Consider the following 14,831-nt stretch of genomic DNA (forward strand, 5'->3'; position numbering starts at 1 on the left):
TGCCGGACTTTAACCGGACTGTCTTGTGTCGTCAACAACAGTACGAAGCGGCGAGCAGCAACACGACGCCAAGAAGCAGCAGCAGTCCGAAGCAGCGAGCAGCAGCAACTGTCGACGACGTCCATGGCGGAATGGACTGCTCCCGATGGCAGCGTGCGAGCTTGGTCGTGACGAGCAGCGGCGATGGGAGCTTCGATCAACAGCTGACTCATCGAGGCTATGTTCGTTTGGTTGTTTGGTTGAGACAGAAGCAACAACGACATAGACGTCGAGCTTCAACGAGCTTGAGCTCGATGAGCTTCATCAATGGCGGATAGAGTTGGGGTCGCGAAAGAGGTTGTGTCGTTTGGTGGTGTTTGGACGGTGCTTGGGTGGTGTTCGACGAAGGGGGGTGGCTGCTGGGTAGCCATGGTTGTGCTTTGGAGTTTTGAGGAGAAGAAGATGAAAAGAGAGAAAGAGAAGAAAGGGGGGGGCGGATAGCTTAGGATAGTTTTAGGGTTTTTTTTTTCTTTTTTCTTTTGTTTTGTGTCTTTGAAATGCAAGATAGGGGTATTGGGTCTTTTGGGTTATGGACTGGGTCGACCCAGTTCGAAATGGACTGGGTCGTAGGGAAGATTGGGCCATTTTTTGGGCCTATAGCTTGAAATTGAAGAAGAGGCTCAATTCCGACTTTCTTTATATTTTCACTCTCTTTTCTTCTTTTATTTTTTCTAAAACTAAATTATAAAAATACTTAAACTATTATTAAGAACTAAATTAAGTTATAAAAGTGCAAATTAACTCCCAATAACAATTAACGCACAATTAAGTATTAATTAAGCATAAAATTGTATATTTGGACATTAAATGCTAAAAATGCAAACGATGCCTATTTTTGTAATTTTTAATTTTTGTAAAACAATTTTAATTACTAACAATTGTAGAATTAAATCCTATATGCAAAATGCGACATATTTTTTGTATTTTTTTATTAATTTAGCAAATAAACATGCACAAACAAATACAAATAATTATTCAAAATGTCACAAAATATCACAAAAATGGCACACCAAGAAAAATTATTTTATTTTTGAATTTTTTGGGAGTAATTCTCATATAGGGCAAAATCACGTGCTTACAAGGCCGAGGTCGGACAGTCATCAATAAGGCCGAGGTCGGACAGTCATCAATAGCCGAGGTTGGACAGTCACCAATAGCCGAGGTCGGACAGTAATGAAATAGCTAGTTTGCTTCGGAATCCTCAAAGGGAATATTCTACTGAATATTCCCTCTAAGTATATTTTTTTAAGATTTTCTATGGATACCCCTTATAAATAGGAAGAGAGGACTTCCAAAAAGGGGGCTGGCTCTCTCTCCCACTCCCCCTCTCTAGAAAATATGTAAACATACCTCTTTAAAGAAATTAGAGGATCTGTGATCCCAGACCTTCATCATATCTAAAAAGGGTCTTAAGGTTCTTGTATCTGATATAATTCGTCTTTATCAAATGAAAGAGGATCCGCTCCACTTAAGATTTGGTGAATCTTTTCCTTTATTTACATTTTATTGCCATTTAATGTTACTTAATGCATTTTTCTTTATGCTATTAAATATGGTCATAATCACGGCCAATATTTATACTCGGCTATGTTTTTCTATTCATATTATTCATCTCGGATCTAGAGTTAACTATCTTTAACTAGGATTTACCCCTTCATCTTTGATTGATTTGTTCAAAAGGTTTTAATATCTTTTGAGTCAAACAATTTGGCGCCGTCTGTGGGGATTTTCTAGTTAAGATTTTAGTTTCCTTTAGATCTAAAATTCAATTCCAACTATGGAGCGTCTTCAGGGAAGCCAAACGAATTTGATACACCAAATAGTTTTTGTATTTGGTGTTTGTGCAAATGAGATACTAAAGAATATTATATATTAAATATTACGTTAGCCAAGGGTTTGTTGCCGGAATTTCTTGGGCAGTTAGCACACAAGTATCATGAAATGTCGATACTCCTACACATTTAAAGATTGCGATTTTTTTTTGGTTGGGAGTACATTCGATTAGGCTAAAAATATGCTAGATTTTGTATTTCTTGTATAAAAGAAGTGAGGAACCTGGTTCTGTCACAGCATACTTCTAATTTGTTGCCATCATATTTTAGACATTGTTAATTTCTGGGGTATAAGAACGAGAAAACAAAGACACTTGAATTAAATGTCTGAGGAATACAACTACAATTATAAGATAGCTCAGGGACCAATGTAAAATTATCCTAAAAATAATGGGTCTAGAAGTGGGACCAAGGGACGACAGTAGTAGGAACAAAGCATTAGATTCTGGTTCTTTATTTTCTCTGTTTAACCAAATCTTTGCGTATAACTCTCCTTGCAAATACCATTTTCTCTTTCTTTCCCACACATCTTTCAGGTGTGGAAAGAAGAGTACAAGTGCCATACAAATGGAGGTCATGCTTACCAACACTCTGCTAATGTGAGCTCTACCCACGCTTTTAGCCTCCGTCTAGTGACCCAACATTACACTTGGCAGCTAAATTACCACGGTTGAGAGGACTGAAACTAGCTCTCAAGTATGGAACACGGTGAATCATCCCCCGATATGACTCACAACTCGTCGTTAACCAAGTCACAGGGACTTTCCAAATAAAAGAACAAAGGCTACAAAAATATCAGGCATGAATTCATAAGCTGCTGCCCGAGTTTGACGAGTGTCAACTCGACCAAATACCCCGAGCACAAAACATCAAAATAGACGGCCTTGCTAAATTGGTAGCGGTCACTGAAAGTGTAATCGGAGAAGGGAACGTGATCAGACTGAGGTAACGAATACTTTTATTTTGTTTTAACTAACTATTTCTCCAAATGGAATAAAAGTAGGGGCAGTCACCCGAGAAACGCGTCGTATTCTCCAGTGCAAGCAAAATTAAGCAAACTGAGACTCGCCCAAAAAATGCAGAAACTAAGAAAAACTGGGACTCACCCAAGAAATGCAAAAGCTAAGCAAAACTGGGACTCCCCTAGGGAACACCCTTTAAGGCCAAGGGCCTTCGCCAAAAAAGAAGAGGTCGACCCCGTACGGCCAAAAGTCATCGCCAAAAAAGAGGAGGTCAACCCCGTACGGCCAAGTGCCATCGCTAGAAAAGAGGAGGTCGACCCCGTACGGCCAAGGGCCATCGCCAAAAAAGAAGAGGTCGACCCCTACGGCCACGGGCCATCGCCAAAAAAGAAGAAGTCGACCCCTACGGCCAAGAGCCATCGCCAAAAAGAGGAGGTCGACCCCGTATGGCCAAGAGCCATCGCCAAAAAGAGGAGGTCAACCTCGTACGACCAAGAGCCATCGCCAAAAATAGGAGGTCGACCCCGTATGGCCAAGAGTCAACGCCAAAAAAGAGGAGGTCGACCCCGTACGGCCAAGAGCCATCGCCAAAAAGAGGAGGTCGACCCCGTTCGGCCAAGAGCCATCGCCAGAAAAGAAGAGGTTGACCCCTACGGCCAAGGGCCATCGCCAAAAAAGAAGAGGTCGACCCCTACGACCAAGAGCCATCGCCAAAAAAAGGAGGTCGACCTCGTACGGCCAAGGGCCATCGCCAAAAAGAGGAGGTCGACCCCGTACGGCCAAGGGCCGTCGCAAAAAAGAGGAGGTCGACCCTGTACGGCCAAGAGCCATTGCCAAAAAGAGGAGGTCGACCCTGTTCGGCCAAGAGCCATCGCCAGAAAAGAAGAGGTCAACCCCTACGGCCAAGGGCCATCGCCAAAAAAGAAGAGGTCGACCCCTACGACCAAGTGCCATCGCCAAAAATAGGAGGTCGACCCCGTACAGCCAAGGGCCATCGCCAAAAATAGGAGGTCGACCCCGTACGGCCAAGAGCCATCGCCAAAAAAGAAAAGGTCAACCTCGTTCGAACCACGACGGGTTAATATTTCGACAAGCTCGAAATAACACCCCTACGGCCAAGGGCCATCGCCAAAAAGAAGAATTCGGCCTCGTCCGAATCAACACTCGGCCTCGTCCGAATCAACCTTCGGTCTCGACCGAATCAACACTCGGCCTCGTCCTAATCAATATTCGGCCTCGTCCGAATCAACCTTCGACCTCGTTCGAACCACTATGGGTTAACATTTCGACAAGCTCGAAATACACCCCTACGGCCAAGGGCCATCACCAAAAAGAAGAATTCGGCCTCGCCCGAATAAAAATTCAGCCTCGTCCGAATCAACATTCGGCCTCGTCCAAATCAACCTTCGGTCTCGTCCGGATCGAATCAACCTTCGGCCTCGACCGAATCAACCTTCAGCCTCGACCAAATCAACACTCGGCCTCGTCCGAATCAACACTCGGCCTCGTTTGAATCAACACTCGGCCTCATCCGAATCAACACTCGGCCTCGTCCGAATCAACACTCGGCCTCGTCCGAATCAACACTCGACCTCATCTAAATCAACATTCGGCCTCGTCCGAATCAACCTTCGACATCGTTCGAACTACGACAGGTTAACATTTTGACAAGCTCGAAATAACACCCCTACGGCCAAGGGCCATCGCCGAAAAGAAGAATTCGACCTCGCTCAAATCAACATTCGGCCTCGACCGAATTGACACTCGGCCTCATCCGAATCAACATTCGGCCTCGTCCGAATCAACCTTCGACCTCGTCCGAATTCACATTCGGCCTACTCGCCCGTCCAGATCCGAGGACGCGAATGACATCCTCCGATACCGCCATTCCGGCCTCGACGACCTTCCCCAACTCTACCGTCTTCTCGATCGACTCATCACTCGAGTCATTGGCCCTGATCGAACTCTGCTAAAGTTCAACCCGCGGGGGATACCACTTTGACCTAAAGATCGGCATCTTCAGCTGTGATCCACACTAGTCGACCTCCCCATCTGAATTTCTCGAGCTACGATTAATGAAGTCCTCTCACCGAGCTCGACCACGAGACGACCTTAATAAGCGGAGGGACTAACTATATGGGTCAAAATTAGATCAGAGAAATTCGGCACGCAGAGATATAAGGTCGAGGTCAGATAGTCCGAGGTCGGATAGTCATCAATAAGGCTGAGGTCAGAAAGTCATCAATAGCCGAGGTCGGATCACCAATAGCCAAGGTCGGACAGCCCGAGGTTGGACAGCCATCAATAGTCGAGGTCGGACAGTCACCAATAGTCGAGGTCGGACAGTGATGAAATAGCTAGTTTGCTTTGGAATCCTCAAAGGGAATATTCTACTGAATATTCCCTCTAAGTGTATTTTTTTAGGATTTTCTATGGATACCCTTTATAAATAGGAAGAGAGGACTTCCAAAAAGGGGGCTGACTCTCTCTCCCTCCCCCTCTCTCTAGAAAATATGTAAACATGCCTCTTTAAATAAATTAGAGGATCTGTGATCCCAGATCTTCATCAGATCTAAAAAGGGTCTTAAGGTTCTTGTACTGTTATCATTCGTCTTTATCAAATGAAAGAGGATCCGCTCCACTCAAGATTTGGTGAATCTTTTCCTTTATTTATATTTTATTGTCATTTAATGTTACTTAATGCATCTTTCTTTATGCTATTAAATCTGGCCATAATCACGGCCAATATTTATACTCGGCTATGTTTTTCTATTCATATTATTCATCTCGGATCTAGAGTTAATTATCTTTAACTAGGATTTACCCCTTCATCTTTGATTGATTTATTCAAAAAAGTTTTATTATCTTTTGAGTCAAACAAATACTAATATAAATTTTATATTAAAATGATGATATTAGTTATCTCATATAGAAGTTGGGATAAATAATCCAATGAACCAGCGGTTGTAGCTAACGAGCATCAAGATTCAGATCAGAGTCTGCAGGAAGAACCAGCCAAAACTCAAGATCAAGCTTTAAAAGATTTATAGATAGGAATATTGTAACCCGTAGTTGGTGGTTTAGCTAGTTAAGCTTTTTATTTTTTTCATTTTGGTGTAATAAGTAGCTCAGCAAGCAGAAACAGCAGCAACAGTAGTGAAATCACAGTTTTTCGGTAGTCCCAGCTACCAAAACATGCAGAATTACACCGACCTGATTCCTTTATAACCAAGGATATGTAGGCAACCTCCGAAGCAAGGTTCGATCAAACTTTTTCAAAATACTTCCAAATGGAGTTTCAAACGGGCAAAAATTGCTCGTAATTGCTAACTTTATCTTTGCCCGAAAACTCTTCATGTTTCCGAGCAAAGAGGGACAGCTGTGAGCACTTAATTTTTGCCCTATTTGAAAATAACTCCTAAAGAATAGACCAAAATAATTTTAATTGATTTTTAGTAGTTTTTCTTTATTTAGTTGCATTTCATGCATTTTTAATATTTTAAAATCATAGAAAAAAATCATAAAAATTACCATGTTTTAATTTCATACCATCTTAGGTTCAATTTGCATGTAGGAATTAATTTTATTAAATAAAAAAATCATAAAAATGGTTATTTTTACATATTTAGATTTTAGTCTTTAAAATTAGTATTTTTCTTTAATTTTAAGTTAATTAGTTGTTTTAATGTTAAAAATAAATAAAGAATTTGATTTCTACAAAAATAGATTGATTTAGGATCTTAATTAATTTAATTAGATTTTTTTTTAAAAAAAAAAAGAAAAGGAAATAGGAAGAATATATATTTTTGGTTTTGTTTCTTTAAAATTGGGCAAATGACCCAATTAATTGTTTAGAGCCGAATCCCTTCAAGCCCATTTCCTTCCAATACCAGCCCATTTCACTACCTAGCCCAATTGTTTTTTTCCTTTTTATTTAAACACCTAGGACCTAAACCTATATACCTAGAGAACTATCAGATCGAGGACCCCAAAATAAAAGAGAACGTCATTTACTCCATTTTGGTTTTCTTCTTCCTGACTTCTCATCTTCTCAAATCCGCCAGACCCACCGAGCTTCTGCCGAGCCACCACCCCAAAACGACCAGATCTCTCATTTCTCATGGAGAAAGACAACCGTGACTGGTCTCCTTCTTCCTCGTGAAAAACGGCCGGTCACCTCCATTGAAAAGAATCTGAACAACCAACCTTCAACCTGTCAATACCCTCTTTCATCTCCTCCGATAAACCATCACAAAAACCAGTCGAAATACCTCTGAAAAATGCCATTGAAGCAGCTCCGAAGCTTCTCCGTTAATCGTGTCGAAGCTCTGTTACCCGACTGCTGCTGATCTTGCTGTGACCTGTTGTTGAGCTCCGATTTTTCCGTCTTCTTCGTTCGGATTTTCCCTTTTTGTGAAGCTGTTTCGGAATCTTTATTTCTCATATATTAAAGAAGGCTTGCTTCATAGGTTCCTTTCTTGATTTTTCTGTTGTCTATTTAATTTTATTTAATTTGAATCTTTCTCCGCTACATGTCTTGTATTGCTTCTGTGATTAAATGTTTATAATTTGAATCAGTTTGGTTTAGATGTTTAAAAGGTTATTCAGTCTCATTAAATTTTGGGTTTGGTGGATTCACTGTGCTTACCGCTTAGGTTTGGTTTTGTTATTTGCGCCTTTTGAGATTTTTTTTACTGTTTTCGGTTAGTCAATATTATTTGAACCTTGGGATTCTTTGCTTTGAAATACATTTGAGATAAGATTACATTATCTCGTACGTATTCTTGTTCTATTGGTATGGGATATGTATTCTTGACTTAACTGACTTAATCCATTTAGTGTAGTCTTTGGCGATTTGGCATTAGATATCTGACCAAAAAAAAGATGAAAACAATAGAAGAATTTCAGTTTTAAAAATAATGTCTATTTGTCCATATGCATTTAGTTTGGACACTTGGGGAATTTATGTTTGGCTATAGTTACTCCCTAAAAGAAAGAGAGAAGATAGCTGGTTGTAGATGTCGTTATTTCTTTACCACAGCTATCTGCGTTGCTATTTTCCACCTCTAGAATAAACACTTGGGTACTCCACATGCTTGTAAGAAAAATAAAAGATTTTATTTGGAAATTGGTAATACCTTGTTCCCTGCGACTTCTTCAAGCATGAATATTCTTCACGATATGGTCCTGCAACTGAAATTTTTAGCTCTCTGTTAACTATAGTGAAGTTTTAAAGTTAATGCGGGAGTTTTTGGACTTTAATTTTAGGATTAGGATGGCCATTTATTTGGACTCAAGAGAATTAATTTTAATAAATGATACATGGGCCAAACGAGTTTAATTTTCCAATTCCAATAATTTTAGTTACTAGATTAATAATTAGCCCATTCTTCCATCATAAATAAATGTCTCTTAATTCTAAAGATGGAGTAGTAAGTTGTAAACATCTCTAAGTGTGGATAACTTATATATGCTTAAACAGAGCTAAAATATTTCTTGACTTCCACATCAATTTCATATTCATAAATCATGACCTTGCCATAATCTTAAATTAGTTGTAATAAAATAATCATGAACATCGTAGCTTGCTTTAGGCGCGATTAATAAACCATTGTGATTATAGGTACGGTTCCCATGACATAGTCGTGATACCTAATTCCCAAATTCGGGGGTGTATTTTATGTAACCCGATCATAACAACTTCGAATAATAAAACCCTTTGAAATAAATTGAGGCATGTCATGCCAAGCAAAATTTATAGTCCATGGCCCTCATAAGATTAGATTCAGGAACTAACACTTAGAAAAAGGTTTGAGTTGCGCCATAAATAAATTAAATAATCCATGGCTCTCACAAATGTTGCTATTGAAAATTGAATCGTAGTTGCTTTGGGCGCGTTATTTAAATAATTCATCATAGCTACGGGTACGACTCCCGTGACGTAGTTGTGATTATTAATTACAAAATATCTGGGTGTACATTTCATGTGACCCAATTTTAATCTTCTAATAATAAAAAAACATGTCGCGAATCGCGGGTGCATTTCATGTAGTGTGATTTACGTTGTGTTCCAAAATGGCAAGTGTACGATAATCGTAACTTGTTCAAGAAATAATTCTATAAATCCTAAAAAGCGGTTTAAAATAATTAAAAACGGTTATAAAGTTTAAAATGCACAATAGTTTTAAAACACGTAGTAAATCATATAATAGGCCAATTTTTAATAGTTTAAGCAACCGTGCTAGAACCACGGAACCCGGAAATGCCTAACACCTTCTCCCGGGTTAACAGGATTCCCTATCTAGAATTTCTGGTTCGCAGACTTTTAAAATAAAGTCGAAATTTCCTCTATTTGAGATTTTAAATAAACTGATGACTTGGGACACCCAATAAACTATTCCAAGTGGTGACTCTGAAAAATAAATAATTAATCCCATTTCGATTTATGTCACTTTAATTGGAAAAACTCCTATATTATCCTCGGGTGTAAAAAAGAGGTGTGACACTACGCGTGCTTGAGCCGCCCCTACCATGGGATATCCCATAACTGAACCAAACTACCTAGGGGTGTCAATGGATATTCGAAAACCGACTAAACCGATCGAACCGTACCGCACCGAACCGATTTTTAGTTTTTATTTTTAAAGAAACCGTAGGTTTATATAAATCTATAACCGCACCGATAATTAGGGTAGATTTTTTATTTTATAAAAATAAGCCGAAAAAATACCAAACTGTACTGAATAAATTTTGCATGTGGAAAATATATTTATTTAATAAGTTTAAAAATAATAATGCATTAAATTTTTTTTGGGTCTTGAAATTATGAAAACTATTACAAGCCAACAAGTAATTGAACTCAAAATACTAATTCCTAAAACCTATTATGCTACTTCTACTTCAACTAAGTTATTTCAAGTATCTTTATTAGCAAGACACAAAATATTCTAGCGATTATGAGTAGCAAACTACAATGTATTGAATATGTTTCATTTCATATAATTTAGATTTATCTTTTTGAATATTTAATCTTCTATAGACTTTATTCTTGAGTCTCAGCTTGGTATATCTTTCAACTCGTGTGATTTATATTTTTTTTGCATTTGTTTGATTTCTTTTACGTTGTTGTAGAATAGTTTACGGATTTATACTCTAGCCGTCTTTTTTTTTTTTAATTCGTCACCCTTTAAACAGTAAAAATGTCTAGAGAGTTTTGCTAAGTCCTATAAAAAACGTATGTTATTGCATTCTACTTCTACGGATGAATTTTACATGATATTAAAAAAATACCGAAAATTAATCGAATCGTACCGATACCGGAGAGAAACCGACATGATTGGGACGGTTTCGAAAAGTCTAATTTTAATTATACATAATAGAATAACCGAAAAAATAGTATAGTACAAATTTTATAAAATAACCGACCGAACCGAACCATTTACACCCCTAAAACTACCCCTTAAAGTTTCAATGTATTAAACGGATTTGATTTTGACGATCTAGGGATGGCTCCAATCTTGTGGATAATAGTGTATTGAAGTTGTCATTTCAGTATAAAATTTCAATTGCCAGAAGGCTATATAGCCTATGGATAGGACTACTTTTTAAATGTTCCCCACGTTCAAAAGCTTATCCAACTCTTTTATGGAAAGACTATTGTTCCTTGGATTTTAATATGTTAAATGCCTTCCTAGACTTATAATCTAGTTGTATTAATAAAAATCATTTGCATAATAAGTGTGAGTTCCATTTTATTTTGATTGTCTCTATCTTCTTTTCCCTACACCTTCTCGATCTCCTATTACTGGAGTTAATTTTCTTTTTAAATTAATAAGTATGTCGAATGGAGTTAGAAGTTCTAGTCTAAGCATAACAAATTGTGCATTAACCAAATCCAAGATTTTAATTCTGTAATCATTTTCCTGTTCTTTTTTTTCTTCAGTCTATCAACGTTTCTTCATTATGTTGAAAATCACTTTCACCCTAAAAATAAAGAAAAACTTTCAAGAAAAAAAGAAGGAATAAAGGTCATCCCGTCTCTATTCACACAACAAAAAAACAAAATCAGTAAAATCTCACATTTAGAATCTGGGGAGAGAACTGAGTACACAAACCTGTAAAAATAGTACGGGTTAGGCAGTTTTCGGATTGGTCATTCAAAAATACCCAACATTTACCAAGTCAATAAAAAATAGCCACTATTTTGCTGCAACAGAAACCGGTTCAGCATAATATACTGGAGTTCGGTGCACCTAAGTATGAACTTCTAGCATATTATGCTGGAACTCCAACACGCGGAAAGTTCCAGCATAATATACTAGAGATTCGAGCACATGTGTATGAACTTCCAGCATATTATACTGGATCGGTATACTTTGTTGGAATTCCAGTATATGATGTTGGAGCCCTAGTATACTTATGCTGGAACTCCATTATATTATGTTGAAACTCCAGTATAATATGTTGGAGTTCCAGTATACTTATGCTAGAACTCTAGTATAATATATTAGAGTATTTTTCGGATTTTGAACGGTATTTTCGTTCAAATTTATCTTTACATAAAAAATAGCTAAATTTCGATTACTTTTAAAAATGTGACTATTTCTGAATGACCATTTGTAAATTTGGTCATTTTTGAATTTCTTCCCACAAACCTTACCCCTCCCCAAGGAGTAGAGCCCGTCTCTATTCACCCGAATTTGGAATATTTATGGTTGATTCCTTAATTTTTTTCTATGCGTGTTGGGAAGTTAATGAAATGACCAATTAATATTACAGAATGACGTTCATGCTTGCGTCCCAAGAATTTGTCATTGATTAGGAAGATCCAATATATTTTGCTGTCACTAATTTCTGCGGTATCAACTGCACGTTTGTTGACTAGTTGAAATTAACTTTATGCATAAAGTTAGATGCTTGATAATACTAGGATTTCTAGAACACCTGAGGCAAATTTAAATTTTATGAGTTCATATTTTTAAAATTCTTAATAATGAAAAGTAAAGGAGAAGCTTCCATTCTAGAAGCTACCGCTTCCCGCCTCCCTCGGGGTGAGAATTTCCATTGTTTGCACGTAATAGCTCATTCTTTATATTTTTTTATGCTCAATCTTTCTATTTTCCTTTTTCAGTCTAACTTATGTGTATTTTTAAATGAGTTTACATTTATTATTTTCTGTAATTTTAATAGATTTTTATACATAAATTTATATCCTCCATTAAAAGTTTTTGATCAGATGAACCTGATACTACTAAGCAGTGGCGAAGCTAGGAAATTTAATAAGGGTGTTCAAATTTTGGTTGTCAGTGAGCTATGCAAAGGTGTTTAAAATCTATTTTTAATATAACAAGTAATATTTTACTTTATACGTAGTATAATTTTTCGGCCAAGCGTAACTTCGCCGCTGCTGCTAAGCTAAGCTGCAGCCGCCCATGCTTGAATTACATGATGATAAAATCATGTAAAAACGCACCATAATTACGTGTATATCTGTTTTTTTTTAAGGAAGACATCATTGCGATAAAGAAAATAAAGAGCAGATACTTTAAGAGAGAAACAGACTTTTCAACAGAAAATGTGGACAATGTAATTAAAATGGGATTTCATTATGTGAAATCCATTGGCTAAATATCATAAGTACAAAAAATAATGAGTTGCGCCATCTCCTTATAGAAAATTAAAATGATAGTAGAAAGGAGTTGCCATGTTAATGTCAAGTCACTAGCTCTTAAAAATACACTTCCAATCTGCTTAAAATTTTCATGATGAATTATTTAACAAGTTAAAATAATTTTTTTTAATTTATCATTTATACCTGAACGTCATTTTTTTTTAAAAAAAAAGGAAAGTAAAAGTCACTTCATTGAGTTTCATGGTAATATAGGAGTAAAAGATATTGGTGGCATTTTATCATCGCATGCAAATTTTACAAGACTATTTTACAAAAAAATTAAGCTAAGTTAGGAGGGTGGTGACTACATTTTCTCCGATAATGTTCTCTAGATAATATATATATATATATATATATATATATATATATATGCATCATAGTGAATATAGGATGCATAATGTACATAGTGTGCATAATAGGCACAATGTGCGTAACGCACATAGCTCAACATAAGTGTAAAAAATAAAATTCCCCAAGCAAGAAAACTGGGGCAGAGGTTATGTTTTAAGTTCCAACAAAGGTTTGATTCCAAAAGTTGTAGCACATCACCCATCAAATTATTTTCATTTTTATAGCCTTTCTTTAACCCCACACCAAAACCAACATCAACGTCCAAAAGACCTCCCGATCAATGTCCAAGAGATGCCAAGTCAGGCAAATAAGACCGAGAATAATACACCGATCCCCAGCAAAGAAGAGGATCGTAAGATTGGGAATGAATCGATGATCAAAGGAATCTCCAGAAGAGAGGGTCGTATCTACAACACCCCGATTCCTCGAAAGAAATAAAAGGAGAGAGTCTTATCGGTGAAAACCTTCACAGGCACCATAAGGCGCCGGGAGATGAGAGAAAGAGAGAGTCTCATTAGTGAAAACCCCTCGAAGGGCACTATGAGGCGACAAGACAAATCAACAAAAGCTACCATATTCGCAACGAAATGGACACTCATTTATCATCCCCAGCAAGTCAGACCATCAGGCAAATCGATTGATACAAATAGACTGGGTCGGGAATTTATGGTGCACGACATGATCACGAGGACCAGTCATGTCCTCCAGATAAGTTCTTCTGAGTTTCTTCTCCCACCAAATATTGGTTCAGAAAGATTTTCTCCTTTTCTATCTTTTATTTTCTCTTCCTAAAAATTTGTCTTGAAAAGGATTTTTCAAAGCTTACTACCAGAGACCGAAGGGGAGTTCATCCAATGCAGGATAACACAAACAGTCTTAAAAGCCGGCCCTAGGCAATGCAATAATCGTGCCTCGCAGTTTTGGAGGAAGTAAGCTCCAAAGGGAATGGTTTCAGGAGTAAAAGCAGATTCCCACAGCATGTGCTTAAAGAAAAGCAGAAAAGGGAACAAATTGAAAACCAGCCCCAGCAGGCTAGAGACCCCCAGCAGGCAATTTTGTCCACTAACCAATTATGGGGACATAGAGCAAGAAAAGGGGAAGAGAGGAAAAATCATCCGCCGGAAAGGCACCCTCTACCACCACGATTAAAACTAATTAAATCCTTTTGTCTGCTGCAGGAAAACAAAGGATTGATGATGGCAGTGAGAGGCAACGCCAGGGAAGTCACCAAAAACCGGGGCAGAAAATTTTCTACCAATTGTCAAAATTTTCTCGGAAGAACGGGGAAACAATTTCAAATACATTTAAGTTCTAGGTCGCCCACCAGTAAAATGCGGGAATACTTTTAAGTTCTAGGTCGCCCACCAGTAAAATGCGGGAATACATTTAAGTTCTAGGTCGCCCACCAGTAAAATGCGGGAATACTTTTAAGTTCTAGGTCGCCCACCAGTATAATGCGGGAATACATTTAAGTTCTAGGTCGCCCACCAGTATAATGCGGGAATACTTTTAAGTTCTAGGTCGCCCACCAGTAAAATGCGGGAATACTTTTAAGTTCTAGGTCGCCCACCAGTATAATGCGGGAATACATTTAAGTTCTAGGTCGCCCACCAGTATAATGCGGGAATACATTTAAGTTCTAGGTCGCCCACCAGTATAATGCGGGAATACATTTAAGTTCTAGGTCGCCCACCAGTAAAATGCGGGAATACATTTAAGTTCTAGGTCGCCCACCAGTAAAATGCGGGAATACATTTAAGTTCTAGGTCGCCCACCAGTAAAATGCGGGAATACTTTTAAGTTCTAGGTCGCCCACCAGTATAATGCGGGAATACATTTAAGTTCTAGGTCGCCCACCAGTATAATGCGGGAATACATTTAAGTTCTAGGTCGCCCACCAGTAAAATGCGGGAATACTTTTAAGTTCTAGGTCGCCCACCAGTAAAATGCGGGAATACATTTAAGTTCTAGGTCGCC

Source organism: Nicotiana sylvestris, chromosome 6 (assembly GCF_000393655.2).
Source record: "Nicotiana sylvestris chromosome 6, ASM39365v2, whole genome shotgun sequence".
NCBI classification, from domain to species: Eukaryota; Viridiplantae; Streptophyta; class Magnoliopsida; order Solanales; family Solanaceae; genus Nicotiana; species Nicotiana sylvestris.